Genomic DNA, 16,070 nt, shown 5'->3' with positions numbered 1-16,070 from the left:
CCCCGGGGAACACGACTGCAGGCCCCGGCCCTTCCCACCTCCTCCTCCTCCTCCTCCTCCTCCTCCTCCTCCTCCTCCTCCTCCTCCCACCCCGCCCCCGCCCCCGCCCCCACATGGCACAGGGCCCAGAGACACCTCAGACACTTGCTACCCAAAGTGCAAAGGGCATCAGTTGCTCCTCCAAACCCCCCCCAGCCCAGCAGACCGCATTGTCCAGCCAGCGCCCGGGCCTCCCTGGGGTGCCCAGCACAAAAGTGCAGACACCCACCGGACCCTCCATCTCAGTTTTCGGATGTTTTTGCCACTCTAAGGACCCGCAGGCCAGCTGGGCCTTCTGGCAGGACAGAGAGCCCCGGAATCCGACGTGGAGAGCTGGGTGTACGTCCCCATGAGGAGGCGGTCCCCACCTCCGCGGCTATCCCCTTGCGGGGAGCGGCAGCCGCGGGGCCTCAGAGAAGACACCAGGCTGGGCCCCCACGGCACAGCGGGAGCACGTCCCCCGCAGGCCACTTAGCGATGGCGGCCAGCCGGCGGACGGTTGGGTTGCGCGAGACGCTGCGGCCGCCCTGCTACCGGGTTCCTGGGAGGGCGTCCTGGAACCAGCGTCCACACCAAGCCCTTGGAAGGCCCAGGCGACGGAGGAGCCCCGTCAGGCAGGGGCCGAGGACGGTGACGGCCCGGGCGGGGAGGAGCCTGTCAGGCAGGGGCAGAGGACGGTGACAGGTGATAGGCCGGGCGGGAAGGAGTCAGTCAGGCAGGGGCCGTGGAGGAGACGGGCTGGGTAAGGGTTAGGGTTCGTGTCAGGGCACAAGTCACAATCGCAAAGACCTGGAAGCCACCCGAGTGCCCATCGACCCACGAGTGGGTAAATAAAATGTGGCGCGTGGACACCACGGAGTGCTATTCGGCTATGAGGAGCAGCGGTGAGGGGGCACCTCTCGTGGTTCTCCTGGCCAGAGCTGGAACCCGTTCCAGTAAGCCAAGTATCCCAAGAATGGACACACGAGCACCACGTGCTCGCGCTCACCAGCAAATGGGTACGAACCGATGGACACCTAAGTGGACACAGAGGAATCACCTTCTTCGGGTGGGTGTCGGGCGGGTGGGGGGAGGGGATGGGCATACACATCCATTAGGAATGGGGTGGGTACGCACCGACTGGGGGATGGGCGCACTTGAAGCTCTGACCCGAGGGGGGAGGCTGGGAGAGGGCAACGCACCCGACCTTAACATTGGTGCCCCCACAATATGCTGGAACAACATGAGAGGTAAATGAATAAGAACACGGGGGGGGGGGAGGGGGGCACGGGCAACACATGTCACCTTAATACTTGGACTCCCATCATCTGCTTGAAAAGAGAGAGAAAAGAAAATGCAATAATAGAGATAAGAGACACTTTTTAAAAATAATGAATCCGGCCGGGCGCTGTGGCTCACGCCTGTAATCCTAGCTCTTGGGAGGCCGAGGCGGGCGGATTGCTCAAGGTCAGGAGTTCAAAACCAGCCTGAGCAAGAGCGAGACCCCGTCTCTACTATAAATAGAAAGGAATTAATTGGCCAACTGATATATATATATAAAAAATTAGCGGGGCATGGTGGCGCATGCCTGCAGTCCCAGCTACCCGGGAGGCTGAGGCAGAAGGATCACTGGAGCCCAGGAGTTTGAAGTTGCTGTGAGCTAGGCTGACGCCACGGCACTCACTCTAGCCTGGGCAACAAACCGAGACTCTGTCTCAAAAAAAAAAAAAAAAAATGAATCCGAAGAGAAAAGTAAAAGGAGGCCTGTGGAGCAGGTCTGGGTGTGACTCCGGATCCCCCAACATCAGGTGCCACCACCAAAGATTCCTACGTGTAGCCCATAGAACCCCAAAAGCAACGGGAGGAGTTCTGGTCACATACTCCCTCAAAATGACATCCTGGCCTTCTTCTGGAACTCCCTCCCCTCTCAGACTCTCAAGGTTTCCTCCAGCGTGTCGGCTCCCACAGAGCAGACCTTTGGTCTGAGACCTGACTGTCCAGAAGCCACGCATGCTGCCGCGTGGCGGCGGTGTCGCGGCTCGGGACAAGAGGAGGCCCCACGGTGCGGGCTGGGGCGCCAGGCACCGCGGCGGGCGCTGAGGGTGGGGGTCCCCCCACCCCGGGCCGCCCCCGCACTCCCAGAAACGCGACAGAACCAGAGGCAAAAAAAAAAAGAAGAAGCCTACGGCACCCGGTATTCCCGGGCGGTCTCCCATCCAAGTTCTAACCAGGCCCGAGCCTGCTTAGCTTCCGAGACCAGACGGGATCGGGCGCGTTCGGGGTGGTGTGGCCGTGGACGGCGGAGGGCGCCCCTGCCCCGCTCAAGAAGCCGAGCCTCTCTGCGCTTCCCCGCCGCCTCCTCCCCCCGCCCCAGGCCCCGCGCCGGGTCGGGCCTGTTGAGTTCGCCGGCCGGGTCCCGCGGGCTCCGAGGGACGGGGGTGACAGGCGGGGCGGGCTGGGGTTGGGGGCTGTCTCTGTATACACACACACTCACACTCACACTCACTCACTCACTCACACTCACACAAGATGCGCCTCCACGGCTGGACCCGCCAAGGTGGAGACCTTCAAGCCCCCTTCCTCTCCTTGCCTGGCCTCCTTCACCTCCCCGCCCCCCACCCCAAGCGCACGGGCGGGAGGGGCGGGGCGCTCGCCCTTTGACCCCAGCCAGGGGCGGCCCTCCCCCACAACCCCTTTCAGCTGCGCCCCCCACCCTGTGGCCCTGCGGCCGCCTATTCCCCCGGGCCAGGGCTGGGGCACAGCGCACGGGGGAGGGGAGCCAGTGTATGGGGCGTCTCTCTCTCTCTCTCTCTCTCTCTCTCTCTCTCTCTCTCTCTCTCTCTCTCTCTCTCTCGGGATGTGTCCCATGGGTGGGGTGGGGTGGCGTGGTTTGTGGGGCGCTGAAGAAATCAGTCCCCTCCATCTCCTCCCTCTGGAAAACACCCAAGCCCTTGGAGAACTGCCCGCACCTCTACCTACCGTGGGGGCCGGGACCCTCCTCTGTGTCCTCCTGTGGCCCAGTCCAAGGGGCCTGGGCCTGGCCGGGGCTGCACTGGACCCCAACCACCCTGGCGTGTGGACTCGCTAAAAATCGGCGATTAGATATTGGATTCCAGCGTCATTGAGGTCATTTCACTAATGAGTGCACCGCAAAGAGTTTCCTAATCCATCTGTGAGGGTGGCAACCGAAAGAGAATTTTAGAGCTGACAGAATAGGCGAGGAAAGGCATAGGAGATTTCCACACCCAGTAAGGAAGCCTTTCCCAAAGTGGAAGAAAGAAAGGAGCAAACAGAGACACCGGTAGCCCGCCCGGATCAGAGTCTGCCCCTGAGAGAAAGTACCCTGACCAGGTTCACCCGTGGGTGGGTCGCGAGCTAGCGGCATTCAGAAGAGCGAGGCCCCAGTCTGTGCAGAAGACACCTGCACTCGGGTGTGTGTGGCGGCACAATTCACAAGCAGCTCCAGATGTTAAACCAAGGAGAAGCCAGGGAGTTCCCAACGCCCCAGGTGTCCTCAGCCCACGACTGGCTGCTGTGGGAATGCGAAGCCCGGCTCCTTGTCTCAGAGCGGGGCAACCAGGAGGTGTGATGTCCACCCCGGGGTTCCCAGGAGGATCAGACTGAAGCTGGGACTTGGCCTGAAAGTGTCCCCTCGCATGGCCACCCCCTTCCCCTTCCTGCTCCTCTACTCCTGGTGCCCCTCCATCCAGGGGCCAGACCTTAAAGAGTCACCCGCAAGAGAATCCTGGTCCCAAAGGAGCCTTCTGGGGGACCCCTGCTGAGAGAGGTTGTGGGCATGGCCCGCTGGGGCTCTGCCCGACCCAGGGCTGAGAGATGCAACCTCCCAGCTCTGGGTCCCTGCAGGAAGTGTTGGCAAGCACAGGGCCAGTCCTCCAAAGGCCCAGGTGCAGGGAGCCCAGGCCAAGCAGCCTGTGGAAGAAGCCACATGCTGTGCCACCCCGGGGAACACGACTGCAGGCCCCGGCCCTTCCCACCTCCTCCTCCTCCTCCTCCTCCTCCTCCTCCTCCTCCTCCTCCTCCTCCCACCCCGCCCCCGCCCCCGCCCCCACATGGCACAGGGCCCAGAGACACCTCAGACACTTGCTACCCAAAGTGCAAAGGGCATCAGTTGCTCCTCCAAACCCCCCCCAGCCCAGCAGACCGCATTGTCCAGCCAGCGCCCGGGCCTCCCTGGGGTGCCCAGCACAAAAGTGCAGACACCCACCGGACCCTCCATCTCAGTTTTCGGATGTTTTTGCCACTCTAAGGACCCGCAGGCCAGCTGGGCCTTCTGGCAGGACAGAGAGCCCCGGAATCCGACGTGGAGAGCTGGGTGTACGTCCCCATGAGGAGGCGGTCCCCACCTCCGCGGCTATCCCCTTGCGGGGAGCGGCAGCCGCGGGGCCTCAGAGAAGACACCAGGCTGGGCCCCCACGGCACAGCGGGAGCACGTCCCCCGCAGGCCACTTAGCGATGGCGGCCAGCCGGCGGACGGTTGGGTTGCGCGAGACGCTGCGGCCGCCCTGCTACCGGGTTCCTGGGAGGGCGTCCTGGAACCAGCGTCCACACCAAGCCCTTGGAAGGCCCAGGCGACGGAGGAGCCCCGTCAGGCAGGGGCCGAGGACGGTGACAGGTGATAGGCCGGGCGGGAAGGAGTCAGTCAGGCAGGGGCCGTGGAGGAGACGGGCTGGGTAAGGGTTAGGGTTCGTGTCAGGGCACAAGTCACAATCGCAAAGACCTGGAAGCCACCCGAGTGCCCATCGACCCACGAGTGGGTAAATAAAATGTGGCGCGTGGACACCACGGAGTGCTATTCGGCTATGAGGAGCAGCGGTGAGGGGGCACCTCTCGTGGTTCTCCTGGCCAGAGCTGGAACCCGTTCCAGTAAGCCAAGTATCCCAAGAATGGACACACGAGCACCACGTGCTCGCGCTCACCAGCAAATGGGTACGAACCGATGGACACCTAAGTGGACACAGAGGAATCACCTTCTTCGGGTGGGTGTCGGGCGGGTGGGGGGAGGGGATGGGCATACACATCCATTAGGAATGGGGTGGGTACGCACCGACTGGGGGATGGGCGCACTTGAAGCTCTGACCCGAGGGGGGAGGCTGGGAGAGGGCAACGCACCCGACCTTAACATTGGTGCCCCCACAATATGCTGGAACAACATGAGAGGTAAATGAATAAGAACACGGGGGGGGGGAGGGGGGCACGGGCAACACATGTCACCTTAATACTTGGACTCCCATCATCTGCTTGAAAAGAGAGAGAAAAGAAAATGCAATAATAGAGATAAGAGACACTTTTTAAAAATAATGAATCCGGCCGGGCGCTGTGGCTCACGCCTGTAATCCTAGCTCTTGGGAGGCCGAGGCGGGCGGATTGCTCAAGGTCAGGAGTTCAAAACCAGCCTGAGCAAGAGCGAGACCCCGTCTCTACTATAAATAGAAAGGAATTAATTGGCCAACTGATATATATATATAAAAAATTAGCGGGGCATGGTGGCGCATGCCTGCAGTCCCAGCTACCCGGGAGGCTGAGGCAGAAGGATCACTGGAGCCCAGGAGTTTGAAGTTGCTGTGAGCTAGGCTGACGCCACGGCACTCACTCTAGCCTGGGCAACAAACCGAGACTCTGTCTCAAAAAAAAAAAAAAAAAAATGAATCCGAAGAGAAAAGTAAAAGGAGGCCTGTGGAGCAGGTCTGGGTGTGACTCCGGATCCCCCAACATCAGGTGCCACCACCAAAGATTCCTACGTGTAGCCCATAGAACCCCAAAAGCAACGGGAGGAGTTCTGGTCACATACTCCCTCAAAATGACATCCTGGCCTTCTTCTGGAACTCCCTCCCCTCTCAGACTCTCAAGGTTTCCTCCAGCGTGTCGGCTCCCACAGAGCAGACCTTTGGTCTGAGACCTGACTGTCCAGAAGCCACGCATGCTGCCGCGTGGCGGCGGTGTCGCGGCTCGGGACAAGAGGAGGCCCCACGGTGCGGGCTGGGGCGCCAGGCACCGCGGCGGGCGCTGAGGGTGGGGGTCACCCCCACCCCGGGCCGCCCCCACACTCCCAGAAACGCGACAGAACCAGAGGCAAAAAAAAAAAGAAGAAGCCTACGGCACCCGGTATTCCCGGGCGGTCTCCCATCCAAGTTCTAACCAGGCCCGAGCCTGCTTAGCTTCCGAGACCAGACGGGATCGGGCGCGTTCGGGGTGGTGTGGCCGTGGACGGCGGAGGGCGCCCCTGCCCCGCTCAAGAAGCCGAGCCTCTCTGCGCTTCCCCGCCGCCTCCTCCCCCCGCCCCAGGCCCCGCGCCGGGTCGGGCCTGTTGAGTTCGCCGGCCGGGTCCCGCGGGCTCCGAGGGACGGGGGTGACAGGCGGGGCGGGCTGGGGTTGGGGGCTGTCTCTGTATACACACACACTCACACTCACACTCACTCACTCACTCACACTCACACAAGATGCGCCTCCACGGCTGGACCCGCCAAGGTGGAGACCTTCAAGCCCCCTTCCTCTCCTTGCCTGGCCTCCTTCACCTCCCCGCCCCCCACCCCAAGCGCACGGGCGGGAGGGGCGGGGCGCTCGCCCTTTGACCCCAGCCAGGGGCGGCCCTCCCCCACAACCCCTTTCAGCTGCGCCCCCCACCCTGTGGCCCTGCGGCCGCCTATTCCCCCGGGCCAGGGCTGGGGCACAGCGCACGGGGGAGGGGAGCCAGTGTATGGGGCGTCTCTCTCTCTCTCTCTCTCTCTCTCTCTCTCTCTCTCTCTCTCTCTCTCTCTCTCTCTCTCTCAGGATGTGTCCCATGGGTGGGGTGGGGTGGCGTGGTTTGTGGGGCGCTGAAGAAATCAGTCCCCTCCATCTCCTCCCTCTGGAAAACACCCAAGCCCTTGGAGAACTGCCCGCACCTCTACCTACCGTGGGGGCCGGGACCCTCCTCTGTGTCCTCCTGTGGCCCAGTCCAAGGGGCCTGGGCCTGGCCGGGGCTGCACTGGACCCCAACCACCCTGGCGTGTGGACTCGCTAAAAATCGGCGATTAGATATTGGATTCCAGCGTCATTGAGGTCATTTCACTAATGAGTGCACCGCAAAGAGTTTCCTAATCCATCTGTGAGGGTGGCAACCGAAAGAGAATTTTAGAGCTGACAGAATAGGCGAGGAAAGGCATAGGAGATTTCCACACCCAGTAAGGAAGCCTTTCCCAAAGTGGAAGAAAGAAAGGAGCAAACAGAGACACCGGTAGCCCGCCCGGATCAGAGTCTGCCCCTGAGAGAAAGTACCCTGACCAGGTTCACCCGTGGGTGGGTCGCGAGCTAGCGGCATTCAGAAGAGCGAGGCCCCAGTCTGTGCAGAAGACACCTGCACTCGGGTGTGTGTGGCGGCACAATTCACAAGCAGCTCCAGATGTTAAACCAAGGAGAAGCCAGGGAGTTCCCAACGCCCCAGGTGTCCTCAGCCCACGACTGGCTGCTGTGGGAATGCGAAGCCCGGCTCCTTGTCTCAGAGCGGGGCAACCAGGAGGTGTGATGTCCACCCCGGGGTTCCCAGGAGGATCAGACTGAAGCTGGGACTTGGCCTGAAAGTGTCCCCTCGCATGGCCACCCCCTTCCCCTTCCTGCTCCTCTACTCCTGGTGCCCCTCCATCCAGGGGCCAGACCTTAAAGAGTCACCCGCAAGAGAATCCTGGTCCCAAAGGAGCCTTCTGGGGGACCCCTGCTGAGAGAGGTTGTGGGCATGGCCCGCTGGGGCTCTGCCCGACCCAGGGCTGAGAGATGCAACCTCCCAGCTCTGGGTCCCTGCAGGAAGTGTTGGCAAGCACAGGGCCAGTCCTCCAAAGGCCCAGGTGCAGGGAGCCCAGGCCAAGCAGCCTGTGGAAGAAGCCACATGCTGTGCCACCCCGGGGAACACGACTGCAGGCCCCGGCCCTTCCCACCTCCTCCTCCTCCTCCTCCTCCTCCTCCTCCTCCTCCTCCTCCTCCTCCCACCCCGCCCCCGCCCCCGCCCCCACATGGCACAGGGCCCAGAGACACCTCAGACACTTGCTACCCAAAGTGCAAAGGGCATCAGTTGCTCCTCCAAACCCCCCCCAGCCCAGCAGACCGCATTGTCCAGCCAGCGCCCGGGCCTCCCTGGGGTGCCCAGCACAAAAGTGCAGACACCCACCGGACCCTCCATCTCAGTTTTCGGATGTTTTTGCCACTCTAAGGACCCGCAGGCCAGCTGGGCCTTCTGGCAGGACAGAGAGCCCCGGAATCCGACGTGGAGAGCTGGGTGTACGTCCCCATGAGGAGGCGGTCCCCACCTCCGCGGCTATCCCCTTGCGGGGAGCGGCAGCCGCGGGGCCTCAGAGAAGACACCAGGCTGGGCCCCCACGGCACAGCGGGAGCACGTCCCCCGCAGGCCACTTAGCGATGGCGGCCAGCCGGCGGACGGTTGGGTTGCGCGAGACGCTGCGGCCGCCCTGCTACCGGGTTCCTGGGAGGGCGTCCTGGAACCAGCGTCCACACCAAGCCCTTGGAAGGCCCAGGCGACGGAGGAGCCCCGTCAGGCAGGGGCCGAGGACGGTGACAGGTGATAGGCCGGGCGGGAAGGAGTCAGTCAGGCAGGGGCCGTGGAGGAGACGGGCTGGGTAAGGGTTAGGGTTCGTGTCAGGGCACAAGTCACAATCGCAAAGACCTGGAAGCCACCCGAGTGCCCATCGACCCACGAGTGGGTAAATAAAATGTGGCGCGTGGACACCACGGAGTGCTATTCGGCTATGAGGAGCAGCGGTGAGGGGGCACCTCTCGTGGTTCTCCTGGCCAGAGCTGGAACCCGTTCCAGTAAGCCAAGTATCCCAAGAATGGACACACGAGCACCACGTGCTCGCGCTCACCAGCAAATGGGTACGAACCGATGGACACCTAAGTGGACACAGAGGAATCACCTTCTTCGGGTGGGTGTCGGGCGGGTGGGGGGAGGGGATGGGCATACACATCCATTAGGAATGGGGTGGGTACGCACCGACTGGGGGATGGGCGCACTTGAAGCTCTGACCCGAGGGGGGAGGCTGGGAGAGGGCAACGCACCCGACCTTAACATTGGTGCCCCCACAATATGCTGGAACAACATGAGAGGTAAATGAATAAGAACACGGGGGGGGGGAGGGGGGCACGGGCAACACATGTCACCTTAATACTTGGACTCCCATCATCTGCTTGAAAAGAGAGAGAAAAGAAAATGCAATAATAGAGATAAGAGACACTTTTTAAAAATAATGAATCCGGCCGGGCGCTGTGGCTCACGCCTGTAATCCTAGCTCTTGGGAGGCCGAGGCGGGCGGATTGCTCAAGGTCAGGAGTTCAAAACCAGCCTGAGCAAGAGCGAGACCCCGTCTCTACTATAAATAGAAAGGAATTAATTGGCCAACTGATATATATATATAAAAAATTAGCGGGGCATGGTGGCGCATGCCTGCAGTCCCAGCTACCCGGGAGGCTGAGGCAGAAGGATCACTGGAGCCCAGGAGTTTGAAGTTGCTGTGAGCTAGGCTGACGCCACGGCACTCACTCTAGCCTGGGCAACAAACCGAGACTCTGTCTCAAAAAAAAAAAAAAAAAATGAATCCGAAGAGAAAAGTAAAAGGAGGCCTGTGGAGCAGGTCTGGGTGTGACTCCGGATCCCCCAACATCAGGTGCCACCACCAAAGATTCCTACGTGTAGCCCATAGAACCCCAAAAGCAACGGGAGGAGTTCTGGTCACATACTCCCTCAAAATGACATCCTGGCCTTCTTCTGGAACTCCCTCCCCTCTCAGACTCTCAAGGTTTCCTCCAGCGTGTCGGCTCCCACAGAGCAGACCTTTGGTCTGAGACCTGACTGTCCAGAAGCCACGCATGCTGCCGCGTGGCGGCGGTGTCGCGGCTCGGGACAAGAGGAGGCCCCACGGTGCGGGCTGGGGCGCCAGGCACCGCGGCGGGCGCTGAGGGTGGGGGTCACCCCCACCCCGGGCCGCCCCCACACTCCCAGAAACGCGACAGAACCAGAGGCAAAAAAAAAAAGAAGAAGCCTACGGCACCCGGTATTCCCGGGCGGTCTCCCATCCAAGTTCTAACCAGGCCCGAGCCTGCTTAGCTTCCGAGACCAGACGGGATCGGGCGCGTTCGGGGTGGTGTGGCCGTGGACGGCGGAGGGCGCCCCTGCCCCGCTCAAGAAGCCGAGCCTCTCTGCGCTTCCCCGCCGCCTCCTCCCCCCGCCCCAGGCCCCGCGCCGGGTCGGGCCTGTTGAGTTCGCCGGCCGGGTCCCGCGGGCTCCGAGGGACGGGGGTGACAGGCGGGGCGGGCCGGGGTTGGGGGCTGTCTCTGTATACACACACACTCACACTCACTCACTCACTCACACTCACACAAGATGCGCCTCCACGGCTGGACCCGCCAAGGTGGAGACCTTCAAGCCCCCTTCCTCTCCTTGCCTGGCCTCCTTCACCTCCCCGCCCCCCACCCCCAGCGCACGGGCGGGAGGGGCGGGGCGCTCGCCCTTTGACCCCAGCCAGGGGCGGCCCTCCCCCACAACGCCTTTCACCTGCGCCCCCCACCCTGTGGCCCTGCGGCCGCCTATTCCCCCGGGCCAGGGCTGGGGCACAGCGCACGGGGGAGGGGAGCCAGTGTATGGGGCGTCTCTCTCTCTCTCTCTCTCTCTCTCTCTCTCTCTCTCTCTCTCTCTCTCTCTCTCTCTCTCGATGTGTCCCATGGGTGGGGTGGGGTGGCGTGGTTTGTGGGGCGCTGAAGAAATCAGTCCCCTCCATCTCCTCCCTCTGGAAAACACCCAAGCCCTTGGAGAACTGCCCGCACCTCTACCTACCGTGGGGGCCGGGACCCTCCTCTGTGTCCTCCTGTGGCCCAGTCCAAGGGGCCTGGGCCTGGCCGGGGCTGCACTGGACCCCAACCACCCTGGCGTGTGGACTCGCTAAAAATCGGCGATTAGATATTGGATTCCAGCGTCATTGAGGTCATTTCACTAATGAGTGCACCGCAAAGAGTTTCCTAATCCATCTGTGAGGGTGGCAACCGAAAGAGAATTTTAGAGCTGACAGAATAGGCGAGGAAAGGCATAGGAGATTTCCACACCCAGTAAGGAAGCCTTTCCCGAAGTGGAAGAAAGAAAGGAGCAAACAGAGACACCGGTAGCCCGCCCGGATCAGAGTCTGCCCCTGAGAGAAAGTACCCTGACCAGGTTCACCCGTGGGTGGGTCGCGAGCTAGCGGCATTCAGAAGAGCGAGGCCCCAGTCTGTGCAGAAGACACCTGCACTCGGGTGTGTGTGGCGGCACAATTCACAAGCAGCTCCAGATGTTAAACCAAGGAGAAGCCAGGGAGTTCCCAACGCCCCAGGTGTCCTCAGCCCACGACTGGCTGCTGTGGGAATGCGAAGCCCGGCTCCTTGTCTCAGAGCGGGGCAACCAGGAGGTGTGATGTCCACCCCGGGGTTCCCAGGAGGATCAGACTGAAGCTGGGACTTGGCCTGAAAGTGTCCCCTCGCATGGCCACCCCCTTCCCCTTCCTGCTCCTCTACTCCTGGTGCCCCTCCATCCAGGGGCCAGACCTTAAAGAGTCACCCGCAAGAGAATCCTGGTCCCAAAGGAGCCTTCTGGGGGACCCCTGCTGAGAGAGGTTGTGGGCATGGCCCGCTGGGGCTCTGCCCGACCCAGGGCTGAGAGATGCAACCTCCCAGCTCTGGGTCCCTGCAGGAAGTGTTGGCAAGCACAGGGCCAGTCCTCCAAAGGCCCAGGTGCAGGGAGCCCAGGCCAAGCAGCCTGTGGAAGAAGCCACATGCTGTGCCACCCCGGGGAACACGACTGCAGGCCCCGGCCCTTCCCACCTCCTCCTCCTCCTCCTCCTCCTCCTCCTCCTCCTCCTCCTCCTCCCACCCCGCCCCCGCCCCCGCCCCCACATGGCACAGGGCCCAGAGACACCTCAGACACTTGCTACCCAAAGTGCAAAGGGCATCAGTTGCTCCTCCAAACCCCCCCCAGCCCAGCAGACCGCATTGTCCAGCCAGCGCCCGGGCCTCCCTGGGGTGCCCAGCACAAAAGTGCAGACACCCACCGGACCCTCCATCTCAGTTTTCGGATGTTTTTGCCACTCTAAGGACCCGCAGGCCAGCTGGGCCTTCTGGCAGGACAGAGAGCCCCGGAATCCGACGTGGAGAGCTGGGTGTACGTCCCCATGAGGAGGCGGTCCCCACCTCCGCGGCTATCCCCTTGCGGGGAGCGGCAGCCGCGGGGCCTCAGAGAAGACACCAGGCTGGGCCCCCACGGCACAGCGGGAGCACGTCCCCCGCAGGCCACTTAGCGATGGCGGCCAGCCGGCGGACGGTTGGGTTGCGCGAGACGCTGCGGCCGCCCTGCTACCGGGTTCCTGGGAGGGCGTCCTGGAACCAGCGTCCACACCAAGCCCTTGGAAGGCCCAGGCGACGGAGGAGCCCCGTCAGGCAGGGGCCGAGGACGGTGACGGCCCGGGCGGGGAGGAGCCTGTCAGGCAGGGGCAGAGGACGGTGACAGGTGATAGGCCGGGCGGGAAGGAGTCAGTCAGGCAGGGGCCGTGGAGGAGACGGGCTGGGTAAGGGTTAGGGTTCGTGTCAGGGCACAAGTCACAATCGCAAAGACCTGGAAGCCACCCGAGTGCCCATCGACCCACGAGTGGGTAAATAAAATGTGGCGCGTGGACACCACGGAGTGCTATTCGGCTATGAGGAGCAGCGGTGAGGGGGCACCTCTCGTGGTTCTCCTGGCCAGAGCTGGAACCCGTTCCAGTAAGCCAAGTATCCCAAGAATGGACACACGAGCACCACGTGCTCGCGCTCACCAGCAAATGGGTACGAACCGATGGACACCTAAGTGGACACAGAGGAATCACCTTCTTCGGGTGGGTGTCGGGCGGGTGGGGGGAGGGGATGGGCATACACATCCATTAGGAATGGGGTGGGTACGCACCGACTGGGGGATGGGCGCACTTGAAGCTCTGACCCGAGGGGGGAGGCTGGGAGAGGGCAACGCACCCGACCTTAACATTGGTGCCCCCACAATATGCTGGAACAACATGAGAGGTAAATGAATAAGAACACGGGGGGGGGGAGGGGGGCACGGGCAACACATGTCACCTTAATACTTGGACTCCCATCATCTGCTTGAAAAGAGAGAGAAAAGAAAATGCAATAATAGAGATAAGAGACACTTTTTAAAAATAATGAATCCGGCCGGGCGCTGTGGCTCACGCCTGTAATCCTAGCTCTTGGGAGGCCGAGGCGGGCGGATTGCTCAAGGTCAGGAGTTCAAAACCAGCCTGAGCAAGAGCGAGACCCCGTCTCTACTATAAATAGAAAGGAATTAATTGGCCAACTGATATATATATATAAAAAATTAGCGGGGCATGGTGGCGCATGCCTGCAGTCCCAGCTACCCGGGAGGCTGAGGCAGAAGGATCACTGGAGCCCAGGAGTTTGAAGTTGCTGTGAGCTAGGCTGACGCCACGGCACTCACTCTAGCCTGGGCAACAAACCGAGACTCTGTCTCAAAAAAAAAAAAAAAAAAATGAATCCGAAGAGAAAAGTAAAAGGAGGCCTGTGGAGCAGGTCTGGGTGTGACTCCGGATCCCCCAACATCAGGTGCCACCACCAAAGATTCCTACGTGTAGCCCATAGAACCCCAAAAGCAACGGGAGGAGTTCTGGTCACATACTCCCTCAAAATGACATCCTGGCCTTCTTCTGGAACTCCCTCCCCTCTCAGACTCTCAAGGTTTCCTCCAGCGTGTCGGCTCCCACAGAGCAGACCTTTGGTCTGAGACCTGACTGTCCAGAAGCCACGCATGCTGCCGCGTGGCGGCGGTGTCGCGGCTCGGGACAAGAGGAGGCCCCACGGTGCGGGCTGGGGCGCCAGGCACCGCGGCGGGCGCTGAGGGTGGGGGTCCCCCCACCCCGGGCCGCCCCCGCACTCCCAGAAACGCGACAGAACCAGAGGCAAAAAAAAAAAGAAGAAGCCTACGGCACCCGGTATTCCCGGGCGGTCTCCCATCCAAGTTCTAACCAGGCCCGAGCCTGCTTAGCTTCCGAGACCAGACGGGATCGGGCGCGTTCGGGGTGGTGTGGCCGTGGACGGCGGAGGGCGCCCCTGCCCCGCTCAAGAAGCCGAGCCTCTCTGCGCTTCCCCGCCGCCTCCTCCCCCCGCCCCAGGCCCCGCGCCGGGTCGGGCCTGTTGAGTTCGCCGGCCGGGTCCCGCGGGCTCCGAGGGACGGGGGTGACAGGCGGGGCGGGCTGGGGTTGGGGGCTGTCTCTGTATACACACACACTCACACTCACACTCACTCACTCACTCACACTCACACAAGATGCGCCTCCACGGCTGGACCCGCCAAGGTGGAGACCTTCAAGCCCCCTTCCTCTCCTTGCCTGGCCTCCTTCACCTCCCCGCCCCCCACCCCAAGCGCACGGGCGGGAGGGGCGGGGCGCTCGCCCTTTGACCCCAGCCAGGGGCGGCCCTCCCCCACAACCCCTTTCAGCTGCGCCCCCCACCCTGTGGCCCTGCGGCCGCCTATTCCCCCGGGCCAGGGCTGGGGCACAGCGCACGGGGGAGGGGAGCCAGTGTATGGGGCGTCTCTCTCTCTCTCTCTCTCTCTCTCTCTCTCTCTCTCTCTCGATGTGTCCCATGGGTGGGGTGGGGTGGCGTGGTTTGTGGGGCGCTGAAGAAATCAGTCCCCTCCATCTCCTCCCTCTGGAAAACACCCAAGCCCTTGGAGAACTGCCCGCACCTCTACCTACCGTGGGGGCCGGGACCCTCCTCTGTGTCCTCCTGTGGCCCAGTCCAAGGGGCCTGGGCCTGGCCGGGGCTGCACTGGACCCCAACCACCCTGGCGTGTGGACTCGCTAAAAATCGGCGATTAGATATTGGATTCCAGCGTCATTGAGGTCATTTCACTAATGAGTGCACCGCAAAGAGTTTCCTAATCCATCTGTGAGGGTGGCAACCGAAAGAGAATTTTAGAGCTGACAGAATAGGCGAGGAAAGGCATAGGAGATTTCCACACCCAGTAAGGAAGCCTTTCCCAAAGTGGAAGAAAGAAAGGAGCAAACAGAGACACCGGTAGCCCGCCCGGATCAGAGTCTGCCCCTGAGAGAAAGTACCCTGACCAGGTTCACCCGTGGGTGGGTCGCGAGCTAGCGGCATTCAGAAGAGCGAGGCCCCAGTCTGTGCAGAAGACACCTGCACTCGGGTGTGTGTGGCGGCACAATTCACAAGCAGCTCCAGATGTTAAACCAAGGAGAAGCCAGGGAGTTCCCAACGCCCCAGGTGTCCTCAGCCCACGACTGGCTGCTGTGGGAATGCGAAGCCCGGCTCCTTGTCTCAGAGCGGGGCAACCAGGAGGTGTGATGTCCACCCCGGGGTTCCCAGGAGGATCAGACTGAAGCTGGGACTTGGCCTGAAAGTGTCCCCTCGCATGGCCACCCCCTTCCCCTTCCTGCTCCTCTACTCCTGGTGCCCCTCCATCCAGGGGCCAGACCTTAAAGAGTCACCCGCAAGAGAATCCTGGTCCCAAAGGAGCCTTCTGGGGGACCCCTGCTGAGAGAGGTTGTGGGCATGGCCCGCTGGGGCTCTGCCCGACCCAGGGCTGAGAGATGCAACCTCCCAGCTCTGGGTCCCTGCAGGAAGTGTTGGCAAGCACAGGGCCAGTCCTCCAAAGGCCCAGGTGCAGGGAGCCCAGGCCAAGCAGCCTGTGGAAGAAGCCACATGCTGTGCCACCCCGGGGAACACGACTGCAGGCCCCGGCCCTTCCCACCTCCTCCTCCTCCTCCTCCTCCTCCTCCTCCTCCTCCTCCTCCTCCTCCCACCCCGCCCCCGCCCCCGCCCCCACATGGCACAGGGCCCAGAGACACCTCAGACACTTGCTACCCAAAGTGCAAAGGGCATCAGTTTCTCCTCCAAACCCCCCCCAGCCCAGCAGACCGCATTGTCCAGCCAGCGCCCGGGCCTCCCTGGGGTGCCCAGCACAAAAGTGTAGACACCCACCGGACCCTCCATCTCAGTTT

At 62.2% G+C, this 16,070-nt stretch overlaps 4 pseudogenes; all 4 read right to left on the bottom strand.

Annotated features, from left to right (window-relative positions):
• Nucleotides 1-2,197: 2,197 nt before the first annotated feature.
• On the bottom strand, nucleotides 2,198-2,316 carry LOC142867505 (uncharacterized; annotated as a pseudogene).
• Nucleotides 2,317-6,126: 3,810 nt separating this feature from the next.
• On the bottom strand, nucleotides 6,127-6,245 carry LOC142867504 (uncharacterized; annotated as a pseudogene).
• Nucleotides 6,246-10,058: 3,813 nt separating this feature from the next.
• Nucleotides 10,059-10,177, bottom strand: LOC142867503 (uncharacterized; annotated as a pseudogene).
• Nucleotides 10,178-14,024: 3,847 nt separating this feature from the next.
• On the bottom strand, nucleotides 14,025-14,143 carry LOC142867502 (uncharacterized; annotated as a pseudogene).
• Between the last annotated feature and the right edge of the window lie 1,927 nt (nucleotides 14,144-16,070).

This window comes from Microcebus murinus, unplaced genomic scaffold, assembly GCF_040939455.1.
Source record: "Microcebus murinus isolate Inina unplaced genomic scaffold, M.murinus_Inina_mat1.0 scaf017_hap2_Mmur4.0, whole genome shotgun sequence".
NCBI classification, from domain to species: Eukaryota; Metazoa; Chordata; class Mammalia; order Primates; family Cheirogaleidae; genus Microcebus; species Microcebus murinus.
The sequence above is the reverse complement of the archived record's forward strand: the minus strand, read 5'-3'. Positions and strand labels throughout refer to the sequence as shown.